The sequence below is a fragment of the Rhinatrema bivittatum genome, chromosome 1 (assembly GCF_901001135.1).
Source record: "Rhinatrema bivittatum chromosome 1, aRhiBiv1.1, whole genome shotgun sequence".
NCBI classification, from domain to species: domain Eukaryota; kingdom Metazoa; phylum Chordata; class Amphibia; order Gymnophiona; family Rhinatrematidae; genus Rhinatrema; species Rhinatrema bivittatum.
The window spans coordinates 663,035,082-663,049,758 of NC_042615.1; the positions used below are offsets into that span (position 1 = coordinate 663,035,082).

General features: G+C 43.5%; 1 long non-coding RNA gene across 2 annotated transcripts in view; it reads left to right on the forward strand.

Annotated features, from left to right (window-relative positions):
* Positions 1 to 14,677, forward strand: part of LOC115081925 — a 68,837-nt gene that overhangs the window by 15,881 nt on the left and 38,279 nt on the right. For both annotated transcript variants that reach the window (XR_003854005.1, XR_003854008.1), the window contains exon 2: positions 9,933 to 10,117. This is a non-coding gene — a long non-coding RNA (uncharacterized LOC115081925). The remainder of the gene's footprint in view (positions 1 to 9,932; positions 10,118 to 14,677) is intronic.

Below are 14,677 nucleotides of genomic sequence, written 5' to 3' on the forward strand. Positions count from 1 at the left end.
CGCAGGTGAAGTTTAGAAATGTAGAGGATTTATTAATCAATGTTGCATGCACTTTTCTCTGCAACCTATTTCCCTACAGTGTATGCCAAGACCACCTATATCCTTTTGTATCTGGACGGAAGAGCACTGGCTTGGGCCTCACCACTGTGGGAGCACAATAACCCTATCCAGATTGTTCTTGCCACATTTCTTGAACTATTTAAGTCAGTATTTGATGACCCAGCCCGGTATTCGATAGCAGGATCAGCTTTGGTTCATCTAAAACAAGGTAATAAACCTTTACCAGATTTCGCCATTGAATTCAAGATATTGGCTTCTGAATTACATTAGGACCCTAGGTGCCTGAAAACTCTATTTTTTGAAGGCCTGAACTCCCGGTTGAAAGATGAACTGGTGACTCATGAGATGCCCGAGACTTTAGCAGAACTTATGCAGTTGGCAGCAAAAATCGATCGCCAAATTTGCGACAAAGTTCAAGAGGTCAAGAGTCCCAGAAGACCACTCCAGGGAGAGATTCGTGTCAAGTCTGTACCCAGGCCTATATTCCCAGGGCCTGCTGCTGGTGAAGAAGAACCAATGCAATTGGGCCGCAGTCTTTTGACTTCTAAAGAGAGATGATTCCAAAAGAGGTTGGGACTATGCATGTATTGTGGACAAGCTGGTCATGCTGTACAAACATGCCCTATATGTCCGGGAAACTGGAAGACCTAAGTCCTGTGGGAGGACTCTTCTTAGGTCTAACTGCACCCTCTCCTCCACTCTCTCTTCCAGTATCTTTAATCTGCGGGTGTTGGAATATCAGACCTTTGCTTTAGTAGACTCTGGGGCAGGGGGAAATTTCATTTTGAAACGTCTAATGGAACATTTGCGGATCCCTACCATTACTATGATGCCTCCATTATTATTGTCCTCTATTCATGGAGAGCCCTTACCTGGTGAAGTAACTCTGCTTACAGAACCAGTGAGCTTGTGTACCGGTGCTCTTCATACAGAGACTATTTCCTTCTTTGTGCTAGAGAAGTCCATGCACCCTTTGGTACTTGGGCTACCATGGCTGCAGAAACACATGCCACAATTCAACTGGACCACTTTGGAGCTCTCATGTTGGGGTCCAGATTGTCATGGCAAATGCTTAATGGAAGTCTCTCCACTACCATGCATGCCAAGTACCCCATTGTTGTCTGGGTTGCCACCTCAATATGCATCTTATCAAGATGTATTCTCAAAAGAAGCTGCTGATGTGTTACCTCCACACAGATTATACGACTGTGAAATAATTTGAAGCCAAATACGGAACCACCCAAAGGAAGGGTCTACCCTCTCTCCGTGGTGGAGAATAAGGTGATGTAGGAATACATCCAGGAGAAACTCCAGAAAGGTTTCATAAGACCTTCTATGTCTCCTGCCGGCGCAGGATTTTTCTTCATGGGGAAAAAGGACGGAACGTTACGTTCATGCATTGTCTACAGAGGTATGAATGAGATCACCATAAAGGACTGCTACCCTTTACCACTCATCTCGGAGCTATTTGATAGGCTATAGGGAGCCAAGATATTCTCCAAGCTTGACCTCAAAGGAGCGTATAATTTAGTTCGCATCCGCTCTGGCGATGAAGGGAAGACGGCTTTTAATACCCGGGATGGACACTTTGAATACCTGGTGATACCCTTCAGCATATGCAATGCCCCAGCTGTCTTCCAAAACATGATGAACGATATCTGCATGATTTATTCTACCATTGTGTCATTGTCTACTTAGACGACATCTTGATATTTTCTCAGGACCTGCAATTCCATCAGGAAGATGTCAAAAGAGTTCTGCAGAGGCTTCATGAGAACTGCTTGTACGAAAAATTGTCTAAATGTGAATTTTATAAAGAATCCGTGCCTTTCTTAGGTTACATTGTCTCAAACAATGGTTTCCAAATGGACCCTCAGAAGCTTGAGAGTATTCAAAAATGGCCACAACCCACGGGCCTAAAAGCTCTAAGACGATTTTTGGGATTTACCAATTACTACCGACCTTTATTAAAAATTACTCTTCATTGACTGTTCCATTAACAGTAATGACTAAGAAAGGTGCCAACGCTGCTACTTGGTCTATGGAAGCTGTGCTGTGTTCCAGAAGTTAAAAGATGCCTTTCAAAGCAAACCATGTCTCCACCATCCAGACCCTACTCGACCCTTCATTGTGGAAGTCAATGTCTCTGACGTAGGTGTAGGGGCCGTGCTAAGCCAGACTGGTGATACAAAGATCTTGCACCCCTGTTCATTCTTTTCCCGACGCTTCTCACCAGCAGAGAAGTATGGCATTGGGGATAAAGAACTGTTGGCAATAAAAATGGCATTTGAAGAATGGCGCCCATGGCTTGAAGGTGCACAACATCAGATTACTGTTTACACTGATCACAAAAATCTGGAGTACCTACGTCACGCTCAATGCCTCAATCATAGACAGGTGAGGTGGTCCCTGTTCTTCAACAGATTTGACTTTTTGCTGAAATATCGCCCTGGTATCAAGAATGTCAGAGCAGATGCATTATCTCGCTCATTCCTCTCAGAGGACGTACCTGATGAACCCCAGCATATTATTGACCCGAAGAGAGTGGTTCTCACAGCTACACATCCAGTATCCCTGGGCAAGACCATTGTGCCCTGCAATCTAAGAAACAAATTGCTAAGATGGGCTCATGATTCGAAACTGGCTGGACACCCTGGTCAATGGCGTACACTGGCCAAGCTACAAAAAGTACTATTGGTGGCCCACCATGAAAGAAGACACTCTAGCTTACGTAGCCTCCTATTCCAATTGTTCCAGACAGAAACCTCTGCCCGGACGTCCTTGGGGCCTGCTTCAACCCTTTCCAGCACCTGACGACCCCTGGACCCATATTGAAACAGATTTTGTGGTGGACCTGCTACTTTCCGGAGGTAACAATACCATTTGAGTTACAGTGGACCACTTTCTAAGATGGCTCACTTTGTGGCTCTCCCTGGTTTGCCATCAGCCATGGAACTTGCTAAGTTATTCATCAGTCACATCTTTCTCCTACATGGCATGCCTAAACATATTGTTTCTGACAGAGGAGCTCAATTTACAGCAAAGTCTGGAAAGCCTTGTGTAAGAAATTTGATATCACACTTGACTTCACCTCTGTGTATCATCCTCAGTCAAATGGCCAAACCGAGAGAATGAATAGAACTCTCCAACAGTTCCTTTGTGCCTATGTCAGTTCACAATAGAATGACTGGGCTGAACTGTTGCCCTGGGCTGAATTTGTCATCAATTCACATCCAGCGACATCTACTGGATCTACTCCATTAGAAGTGGTCTACAGGCGACAAGCTTTAACACCTTTACCAATTCCACTTTCTGTGTGGTTCCCGGCAGCTCAATCTACTGCCAAAAATATACAGCAGCTCTGGAGAAATACTAAAGAGATGCTCCAAAAAGCAGGACAAAAAGCAAAGAAAGGCTATGATGCTCACCGAAGCAAGGCTCCTGAATTCCAGCCTGGAGATAAAGTTTGGCTTTCTACTAAATATCTGAGACTTAAGCTTCCATCTGCTCGATTTGCTCCACGCTTTGTCAGACCCTTTCCTATTCTCCGATGGTTGGGCTCACTCACCTATAGTCTGAGACTCCCTCTAGCTATGAGGATTCACAATGCATTCCATGTTTCGCTGCTGAAACTGCTTGTTCTTAGCGAGTTTTCCACCAAGACACCTGAACCTACCCCAGTTGATGCAGAAGAAGACATCGAATATAAGGTTGATGCCATCCTTGACGTAAGAAAGAGAGGCAGAGTTTGGGAATACCTCCTGTCATGGGAGGGATATGGACCAGAAGAAAACTCTTGGGAACCATTGGCTAATATCATGGACAAAGAGATGCTTCATCAATTTCATCAATCACATCCTCAAAAACCTAGACCAGGTAGGGGGTCTAGAGGGGGCCCTTTGAAGGGGGGTATTGTTGCGTCCGTTGGTCTCAGATGGCTTCGACCTCTGTGCCTCACCTTTCTTCCTTCTCTCTCCTCAAGCCTTGGGAAGATGGTTTCTGCCGCATCTTCATGCCACTCTCTCCGGTCCCCCCAGATCGGCAATGGCGACAGTGTTCACCATGATTTTCCTGAGGGCCTCCTAGGGTGTGCATGCACACGCCACCCACATCTTTATCCACGTCATGGCGGAAACCTCGGGGGCGTCCCCTCCGAGTGATGTCATCACATCCTGGTATTTAGCCTACCCTTCATTTGCTAACAAACTGAGTTAGCAAGGATTGGATTGCCTCCTGTCTAAGCTTCTCTGCTGCTTCCCAGCTGCCGCAGGAAGCTCTCTCTGCCCTTTGGGATATTTTCTTACTAACCTGGGTACCCGCTCCTCGGGGGCCCTTCTGCTCTATTTCAGGTACCTGTCTTGGGATACCGGGTATTCGCTCCTTGAGGGCTTGCTCTCCCTAATCTGGTGCCTGCCACTGAACAACTTCTGCCTGCCAGGACCTTCAACATTACAGCTTCTGCTTCAGTGAGTACTAACCCTTTCAGTCTGTCTCACCTTCAGCTTCAGCACTCTTTGTCTATATCTGGGACCTGTTCCTGCTACGCCGCGCTGCCTATCACCTACTCGAGTGTGAGACTGGTCTCCTGCTGAGGACCCCTGGACTACTTCTGCTGGGTTACCTTCACTGCTGCCCACTCCCCGGGCAATACCATCAAACTGTACAATAAATACAATTTCTCTGTGTCTGCATGTATAGAGTCTAGCCTAGTACTGCGGTTCCTCACGGGGCTCCTCCCTGTGGGAATGGCCATCACTGCAGTACCCAGGATCCACTCCAACAGCTCATAACCATAACAAAAGCGAGGTGACATTTAATGTGACCATCCGTCTGCGCGGTATTGAAATTACAGAAACCCACGGGGAGACCCATTATGTCATTGAAAGGGTCTCTTTTAGAACCTCTCTCCATTTTTGTGGATCACCTTTTGCGACCATTTGTGGATGATCTTCCCTCATATATAAGGGATTCAGGCCATATAATAAGTATTTTGGAAGATTTTGTAGTCAATACCGCGCAGATGTGGATGGTCACATAAGATGTCACCTCGCTTTATACAAATATACCGCAAGAAGAAGCGATAGAAATTGTGGGAGAATATTTGGCAATGGGCAATGAAATAACATTTTTTCTGTGTGGGTGATCAGTTTTTTAAACAGGTCATGGGGGTGGCCATGGGAGCTTCCATGGCACCCGATATAGCAAATTTGTATATGGGTTGTTTTGAAAGAAAAATCTTAGCTAGCACTCTATTCAGAGACCATATTAAATTGTGGAAACGTTTCATGAATGACAAATTCAAAGCTGTGTTCAAGAATTTTTTGCTGAATCGTGTCTATAACTCTTGACAATGTACTAGAATAAGTTAGTGCATATTGCAATGAATATTAGACAATTTTTCATAAGCTAGTCTTTACGAATTTATTTATATGTAGTTGTCTTTATTTGTGTTGTTTTTATTATGTATGTAAATTTTGTATATCGCTTAGACCTAACAGTGTTAAGCGATTAATAAATTTTATAAAATGAAAAATGAAATGAAATCTTCAAGATATGGGTGGGCTCACGAGATGATATAGAAAACTTTGTGGGTTGGTTGAATGCACAAAATTCTAATCTGCAATTTGCAGCTGAAATGAGTGATAAAGAGATTCATTTCTTGGATATCACAATAGGCATCAATGAGAACAAATTTAAATTCTCAATCTATAGGAAGGAAATGGATCGCAATACATTACTCCATTTTCAAAGTTGCCATCCGGTTAAATTTCTTAGATTGAGAAAGTTATGCTCATCGACAACAGAAAGACCAAGAAATGTTTCAAAGATTCAGTGAGAGGGGGTATCCTAAGAAGGTTTTAAAGAAGGCAATGAAAAGGGGATGATGGGCTAATAGAGATCTATTATTAGCACCCCAGGCAAAGAAAAAACAATCTAATTTAGTCTGTGTTCTGCCCTTTACCCCTGACACATGGGAGGTACGGAAAAGCATAATGGATCATTGGGTTATTTTGAGGTTACACTCAGTGTTCAGTGAGAAGCCCATGTTTGCTTTTTCTAGAGCATCTAACCTTAGAGACAGTTTGGTGCATGCAGTGGCTCCGAATAAAAAAGTAGAAAATAAGATGAATACAGGACATGCTCCATGTGGTCACTGTAATATATGTCCACAATCGTTTCAAGGTGTCTTTACGGGATAGACGCCCATTTAAATTAAGATCATATACTACGTGTGAAACTGAGAGAGTAATATACTAAATATGGTGCCCATGTGGGTTGGGATACATTGGAAAGACAGTAAGTTGAAAACACACATTCAAGAAAACATGAGATGCATTAGATGCAATCAAATAGAGGCATCCCTAGTAGAACACTGGGGGGTTGCACATCATATTGTGGAAGATCTCAGGTTTACAGCATTAGAGCAAGTAGAATCAAGAAAGAGAGGGGGTGACTTAAATAGAATTCTCATCATGAAAGTACAAAGGTATATATTCCAATGGAATACAGTGGGTCCAGCAGGTTTAAATAAGGCAGTAGAATGAATGGAATGCTATGTTTTAGACAGATGGTTGGTGAAGTAGCCTGTGTGGATGTTGAAGATTTGAAAAGGGAGTTGTAAGGGCAATGCAGTATTGAGAAACATTTCAGGATTGGTCTAGGGTTTGATGGAAATCTGCATTTTGAAGAGAAACCCTAGTGGTAGGAAGAGTGCGTTCATAAGATGGTGCGTCAGTGATGTCATGACATGGGGCGGGGGAGGTGGGGGGGGGAAGGGTATATTTAAGTTACAAGGGAGCGGTTGGGCTCATAGCCGCTAAAAAATACAAATGATCGATTGAAATTATAGCAGACACCTGTGGGGGTATGTGAGGAGTGTTTTAATGGGGGGTTTTGAGGAGATACATGAATATAGATGTTACATTGTCTATTTATAGATTTATGTAAGAAATCCATTTGAAGCTCATTGAAATGTTGATGAATATTTCTTAAGTGATGCATTGGAAATAACTGCGGCAGCATGGGAATTTGAAATACAGATGGTCTTAGGCCGGAGTTAGTGTGGAAATTGTCCCCTGAGGAAGGTGGCAGGGATGCTGTCGAAACGCCATGGCGTCGGATGTGGCTAAATGAAGGCTTTGCATGTTCAAGAAAGCAAGTGTGCTTGGAAGCACTCTGGCGTTTTTGTTGTCTGAGGCTTGATGGAGGGCGTGCACTTGTGAAAAGCGAGTTGAATGGGAGTTCATGGTTTTGTTCAACCAAGGATATATTTGCAAAGGCATCAAGAACGAAGTAAAGAAAGAATACATAAGTTTGACTCAATGAAGGTTATGCCTTTTTGAAGGAAAAGGAACTTTTCACTTTGAAACAACAAGCACATCAGTATACATAACATTGAGGATTACAAGTAAAGATCAACATTGATTTGGATGGACTGCCATAGGAATATCATAGCAAATATCTGGGTTGTTGTATGTTGTAATAAGGCAATAACAAACTGTTTTATGATTGGATGTTTTTTATGATAGTGATGAATGTATGAGGATGTATGGAAGGGATATGAATGAGGAAGTATGGGGGTTGGGAAAAATTTGAGACACTTTTGTAACAATTTGATGGTGTAAATGGTCAGTTGTGTACACCAATATAACAAAGTATACTGAGTAAAATTAAAGGCATGTTTGAAAATTGAAAATGATACAGTAACATGTTTGAAGATATGAGCATGAATAGATAGGCTGTCTATATATAGTTTTACTGTTTGCAGGAGACAGTGTGGAAGCAGTGTATAGGATAAAGGGTGATGTGACACATAGAAGTATGACCAAAACTCTGTGGCTGCTATGTTGAGAAATCTTGTCACGAAAAACATCTGGTATACATAAGAACATGCCATACTGGGTCAGACCAAGGGTCCATCAAGCCCAGCATCCTGTTTCCAACAGTGGCCAATCCAGGCCATAAGAACCTGGCAAGTACCCAAACACTAAGGGGCGGATTTTCAGCGCCCTGCTCGCCTAAATCCGCCCAAAACCGGGCGGATTTAGGCGAGCAGGGCCCTGCGCGCCGGTAAGCCTATTTTACATAGGCCTACCGGCGCGCGCAGACCCCGGGACTCGTGTACGTCCCGGGGTTTTCGGAGGGGGCGTGTCGGGGGCGTGTCGGGGGCGGGCCCGGTCGACGCGGCGTTTCGGGGGCGTGTCGGCCGCGTTTTGGGGGCGGGTACGGGGCGTGGCTACGGCCCGGGGGCGTGGCCGCGCCCTCCGTACCCGCCCCCAGGTCGCGGCCCGGCGCGCAGCAGGCCCGCTGGCGCGCGGGATTTACGTCTCCCTCCGGGAGGCGTAAATCCCCCGACAACGGTAAGGGGGGGGTGTAGACAGGGCCGGGTGGGTGGGTTAGGTAGGGGAAGGGAGGGTAAGGTGAGGGGAGGGCAAAGGAAAGTTCCCTCCGAGGCCGCTCCGATTTCGGAGCGGCCTTGGAGGGAACGGGGGGAGGCAGTGCGGCTCGGCGCGCGCAGGCTATACAAAATCGATAGCCTTGCGCGCGCCGATCCAGGATTTTAGTGGATACGCGCGGCTCCGCGCGTATCTACTAAAATCCAGCGTACTTTTGCTTGAGTCTGATGCGCAAGCAAAAGTAGGCTGTTCGCGCGCCTCTTAAAATCTACCCCTAAGTCTATTTCATGTTACCGTTGCCAGTAATAGCAGTGGCTACTTTCTAAGTCAACTTAATTAATAGCAGGTAATGGACTCCTCCAAGAACTTATCCAATCCTTTTTTAAACACAGCTATATTAACTGCACTAACCACATTCTCTTGCAACAAATTCCAGAGTTTAATTGTGCGTTGAGTGAAGAGAACTTTCTCCGATTAGTTTTAAATGTGCCACATGCTAACTTCATGGAGTGCCCCCTAGTCATTTGATTTGTATTTTTTCCTTTCATTTATGTGTTTATGTATATGCTTTTGTAGCCTTTTATATGATCTGTCTTTTACTGATCTGCACTTTCATTTTATTTACTTTCATTTGTAGAATTGTCCCTCCTGACAAAACCGCAAGGTGAAACATGACCCGTGTCAGGAGACGGTGGTAGAATTAAAATTAGGGGAAGGGGTGGAGTTAGGGAGGAGTTTGGGAGGGGTTTAGGGAAATAGGGTGGCGGCACCACTGCCGGCGGTAATGTTTTGGACATTATCGCCGGCGGTAGCACGGGAAATAGCACCACTTTTTAGCGTGGCACTATGGTGGTGATATTGTGCGGCAAAGATGCACTGTGGCAGGTGAAACCGCACTGCCATGATGCAGCCAGCTGCACACTAGCACCCTCCGCCCCCTTTACTGTGGCAGCTCATCATTCCATGGGAATGATGAATCTAGGTCATTGGGAGTTAAACCTCTCCTGGTACAAAAGAGTGTTTTGAGTGTGCCGGCTGCGGCCTTGTCCTCTTACCCTCATCTGCCTGTTCCAGCATCTGGCTCCACTTCCCTCGTGGCTATGGTGCCGCCACTTTCGACCTTGGGCCACCCCCATTCCTCTTGTTTCTGCGAAAGACATCCGTGCTCCACAGCGAGCCTCCCTGCATGGTCCACGGGGAGACGCTGCCGTCCTGCGTTGTGCTCCTCCCTAGGTTCAAACGTATGTCTTTTCTCAGTCTATCAGCGGAATCAGTGTCCCTAAAGTGGCAAAAGACTGATTGGCATAAACCTAACACTCTTGAATGTTAGAGCGTGGGACTTGGATCTCTTGTCTCCACCACTGATGTTAACTCTGGACCTCTGGTGCTAGAAGTCCCCATAAGAAAATGTCCAAAATTCAATGGAATAAAAATTCCTCAAAACTCACAAACAGATTCTCTCTTTTTCTCTGACAGGTCACTGCTATCCCATCTGAACTGGGCATAAGAAATCACAGCAACTTATCCTAACCGTCCACAGGCAGGGTGAAAATTCTCTTGGGCAGAATCAGGATCCAGAAAAGAAAATTCTTCTCAAAACAAACAGCTCTCTCAACAAAATCTCGTTTTCTGCTATCACAAAATCCTCCCTTCCAGGCCTGGTGAGTACTGCCCTGGGATAATATGTGTCTTCCCCTGGTTTAAGCTGTGGGGCCTAAAACTGGGGACCACTGCAACACTTTCCTGCTTTCTAAAATTTAAACTCAAAATGCTCCTTATGCTCTGCCTGCTCTCATACAGGCTTATGACCATGACTAATTTAGGTAGCCTCAAAGAAAGTTCCTACAGGGATAGCCTGCAAACTCCTACCTCCTACCTAATCCTAACTTAGGGTTTAAGCTAGGGGCAAAGTAACTAGTAAGGAACCTAGTGGGTACCTTAAAGAAACATGGCAGCTGCAAATGCTTGCACATGTGGACACAGATCTCAGGAAAGCAGCATGCCAGCTGGGTGTAATTCTATCTGGACAGGCCAAATATGCACTGACCAGCACAGGATCATCTCTCCTTCTGGCAGACTCCAGCCACATGGGCGGTAAGCGTGGTCTACTTACTAGATGCAGGTAGGAGAAAACAGTGCATGCATAATGCAGGGGGAGAATATCTTTCATTGCCATGGCCATTCCATGGAGTGAAGACCAGAAGAAATGAATACTGTTTGATGCAAACGCAGCTCCACAGATGGCAGAAAGGGATCCTGTTCGCATGCTCGTGGCTTGATTATAGCCAAGACAAATGGGGCACAGACACCAGAGAATCTAGGCAGCAATCCAATAGAGGCATCAGAAGATCAAAAAGAGTCAAAGAAAGAGCAGGACCTCAGTAAGGCATGTGTGCGAAGTGAAGTGCCTCCTCTCTCCAGTTTGGAAGGGAGAAGACAAACATGGAGGCAGATGGGCTTCCAACATGGCAGATATTGCAGAGACTGAGTATAGCACAGAAGATTGAATTGCCCTCGGGCAAGAGGCACAAAAAGGTGGAGACCCAAGTGAAGTACAGCAACCAATACATACTAAATATGTTTGAGGTGGGGGAGTTGATGGAAATTGTCACCTTGTCTATATGCATGATGGATGGTGAATCAAATGAAAGTGTGAATGCGGGTCACCTAGGAGATTCACTGCAAGAAGTTCCTGATTCTGGCCCATCAGGACATGTTTCAGCGAAGGCTGTGTGGGAATAGCCAGATCAGGCTTTTTCTAAGAATTTAAGCAATTGAACTATGTGCTTTTCTTCCTGTGATTTATTCAAGAGGACTAACATGGAAATTATTTATTTATTTATTTACCCGTTCAAATTTGATTGATCACCTTTTCCTCAAAGCCTGAGACAGATTACAATAAAAGTAATAATATAAACATATACAAGATAATTTAAAAAACATGATAAAAAAATTGTACAAAATACAACTGCAAATAAAATCCTAATAATAACAAATAATACAGATAAACAGAGATGGACAATCAAACCACAAGTCACAGCACAAAACAGAAATCCTCAACCTTAAATCATTAAAATGCTGACTCACTAGCTGACCGAAAATAATACATTACCCAATTACAAGCTACCAAAGGCCTGGATAAACAATCATATTTTAACAATCTTCCTGATTATTAGGAGGTCTCTAAGTGAACCTCCAAGGCACTCCTATTTGATAGGGCTTTGCCAGTCACCAGTATTGCTTCCATGTGGTAATCTTCCATTGGCAGGTAGTGGGACAGGTTTGGAAGATTTACGAACCATTCTATAACCAAAACCCCACCTTTTTGGGGGGTGGGGGGGGGGTGGGTGGGAAGGCTTATAGGAGTATATAATCCCATGGAGCATGCTCAGTTTTCAGAGGGAAGGTGTTGGAAGGAAGGAAAGAATCCAAGAGGATAGAGATCCCTACTGGATCTCAAGTTGAGATGTGGGCTAGGAGCTAAAGAGAAGAGATGAGAAATCCCTTCTGGATTTCAAACAAGAGAGTTTGGATTTGGAAGAGAGAAGTTCTGGAGGTGCTGACCTCATCCCTGGAAGTCCGGTGACTTGTCTGGAAGTCAAGGAGTAAGTTGCTGCTTTTCAAGATATTTTGGGTTGTGATTGATCTGTCTTAAGGAAAGGGCAATTCCCACTAATCTCAAAGGGCTGTATCAAAGCACTTTGTTTTTGCCCAAGCTATCGGACCTTAGTAATGGATAAAGACAATTTTTGAGGTTAAGAAGATACTCAAGAGACTTGCAGAAACTTCTAAAGAATTTGGATTATAGTTGAGTCTTGACCCATGTGAGGGATTTTTCTAATGGTTTTGTATTTGGGAATCATTTTCCTACAGCTTTTGCGTTTTGGGACTTTTTTCTCTACAAAATTTATGCTAAAATTCCATTCCAGTTATCCCACCCTCCAAGAGGAGTATATTTTCTGTAAGGATGAAGGTGCAAGAGAGCCTAGAAGGAAGTTGCAGTAAACATTTAATTTGAACACTACTCAGGAGTGTGTGAGTGTGGTTATTTTCCAAACCTCTAGTGAATGGATGGTGTGACTCTGATACTTTTGACTTCTTTGTTACTGTATTGAACTGTTTTGTAAATTGGGGAGAATATACAGTTAGAGTGTGACTCCTCAGATACATCAGTGACTGACTGTGCTAGATGCCCCAAAAGATAATTCTTTCTTTCCATCTGCACTCAAACAAACCCGGACTTGTAGTACATCTGATTGAGGCTAAAAACCCACACAGGGGACCCTCAACACCTGTGACTTTCAGTGGAAGGAGCTCTGTACTTCTGTATTTTGAGGAAGACTATGATGGCTGCATCAAAAAGGCAGGCAAAAATGATACCATATTTGGAAGAAAAAAATAGAGAAAAATGCATGCCAGATTATGCAATGACTCACTTCTGAGAGTGGAGGGTAAGTAAAGGGGCCGATTCTATTTTGGACATATTACCATATCAGGTTAAAATGTTTTGGTGTTTTTTGGTAACACAAAAGAGAAGACAGAAGAAAATGTTATAGTCAGGTAACCTCCAGTTGCACCAAGCAATGAAAAGGGAAAAGGTTTCAAAACAAAGTGAGTATAGAAATTGAAGGGGAAAGCAGTATAGTTCATAATAAAGGACAATATCCAAGGAATGACAAATTGCAAAGCAGGAAAAAGAAAGGACTGAGACATTTCCTTGTCTACATTTATTTCTCAGGAGACCGCAATTAAACACAAAACTCTACATATAACATAGACATTTTGCTCTGTCCTGTGTCTTGTTGTTCCACAATGAAAGGGACTACATACTAGCCTTGAAATGAGGACTTCATTCGGTATGGTTCAGATTTACATGCATTCCCTTTATCTTGACATCACCCTCTTTTATCCTATAGTTAAGGAACCATTCTGTATTGCATTATGACAAACTCATTCCAGCTGTAAGGGGAAGGAATCAAGACTCACAAACGTATGTATGCGGTTTGAATCACCCAGTCCCAGAGTGAGAGCAGAACATTGCCAATAAGGTTTCAAAACAATGGCTATCTTGAAATCTTTAGTGTGCAGGGTTTATTTACCCCCTACCATTATTTATACTCTACTGCTGTCAATTCTATTCCTTAGAGCTGAAAGAAACCACAAAAAAATGTATTGATTTAAGCACTCCTTTTGTCCTGAGTTTTGGGCCTACTTCACACACTTCCAATGTGCAGTGCTTTCTGTTCATTGAAAACTCATCTAAAAATGAATCACACTGAAGTTTACCCACAAACCTTTTCCAGATCCTAAGCTCAGCAAAAGAAACACACAGTACCTATCTAATCTAATTCTTTATCGCTTGTTTCACTTGTACTGAAAGTGCTCAGAACTTTTTCATTAGAGATGGAGTTTTGTTTCTTTTTTTCTTCCACTCTGCAGCTTGAGCTCATTGCTAAGAAGATTATGGTGGCTGAACTGAATTGCCATTTTTGACACAAGCTTTAGTCTGACTGAATTGAAGCATTGTTACCAGTGGACTCACTAGCACCCTAGTATGTGCAGCCACATGACATATTAGTTGGTACCAAAACCAAAATTGTTTACGATCTATTTATACTTGCACAAAATAATGCTAGCATGCATCAGTGAGCATTATTATCGCTTGGCCCATGTTCCAAATTATCTATAGCCTAGGACAGGCGGTGTCTCAAAAGTAAAAGGGATCGTGCAGTGCCTTACTCTAAGTAGTCCATGGGAGAGAAGTAGGGACTGTGCACTTTTGAGATTTCTATAGTGAAGGCTGTATATCTTGTAAAAGAAATGTTCTCTGACTATGGGAAACCTGATTATTTTATTTTGAATTATGCTGTAAAAAAAACCCCATCATGTATGAGTTTTATTTTGGGGTTTTTATTAGTGGATAATGGGGCCAATTGGTAAAATCTCTGCACAATTTGACTATACAATGCTGGAAAGAAAGTTGGTTTTCTAGAGGTTGCCACTGCTGAAATCAAAATAAGGATGTGCATTTTATTTTGATAATCTCTTAATGGTGCCTGAAGCTGAACACTTAAAGGTTCTTTCTTCATTCCCAAACGTGAAACTGTCATGGATATACCATCAGCTTGCATCTGACTTTGAAAACTTTTATCCTGAGGTCACTATTTTAACTAAACTTTGAAGAAAATAAGCTTGTTTCCTGAATACTGGATTTTTTTCTT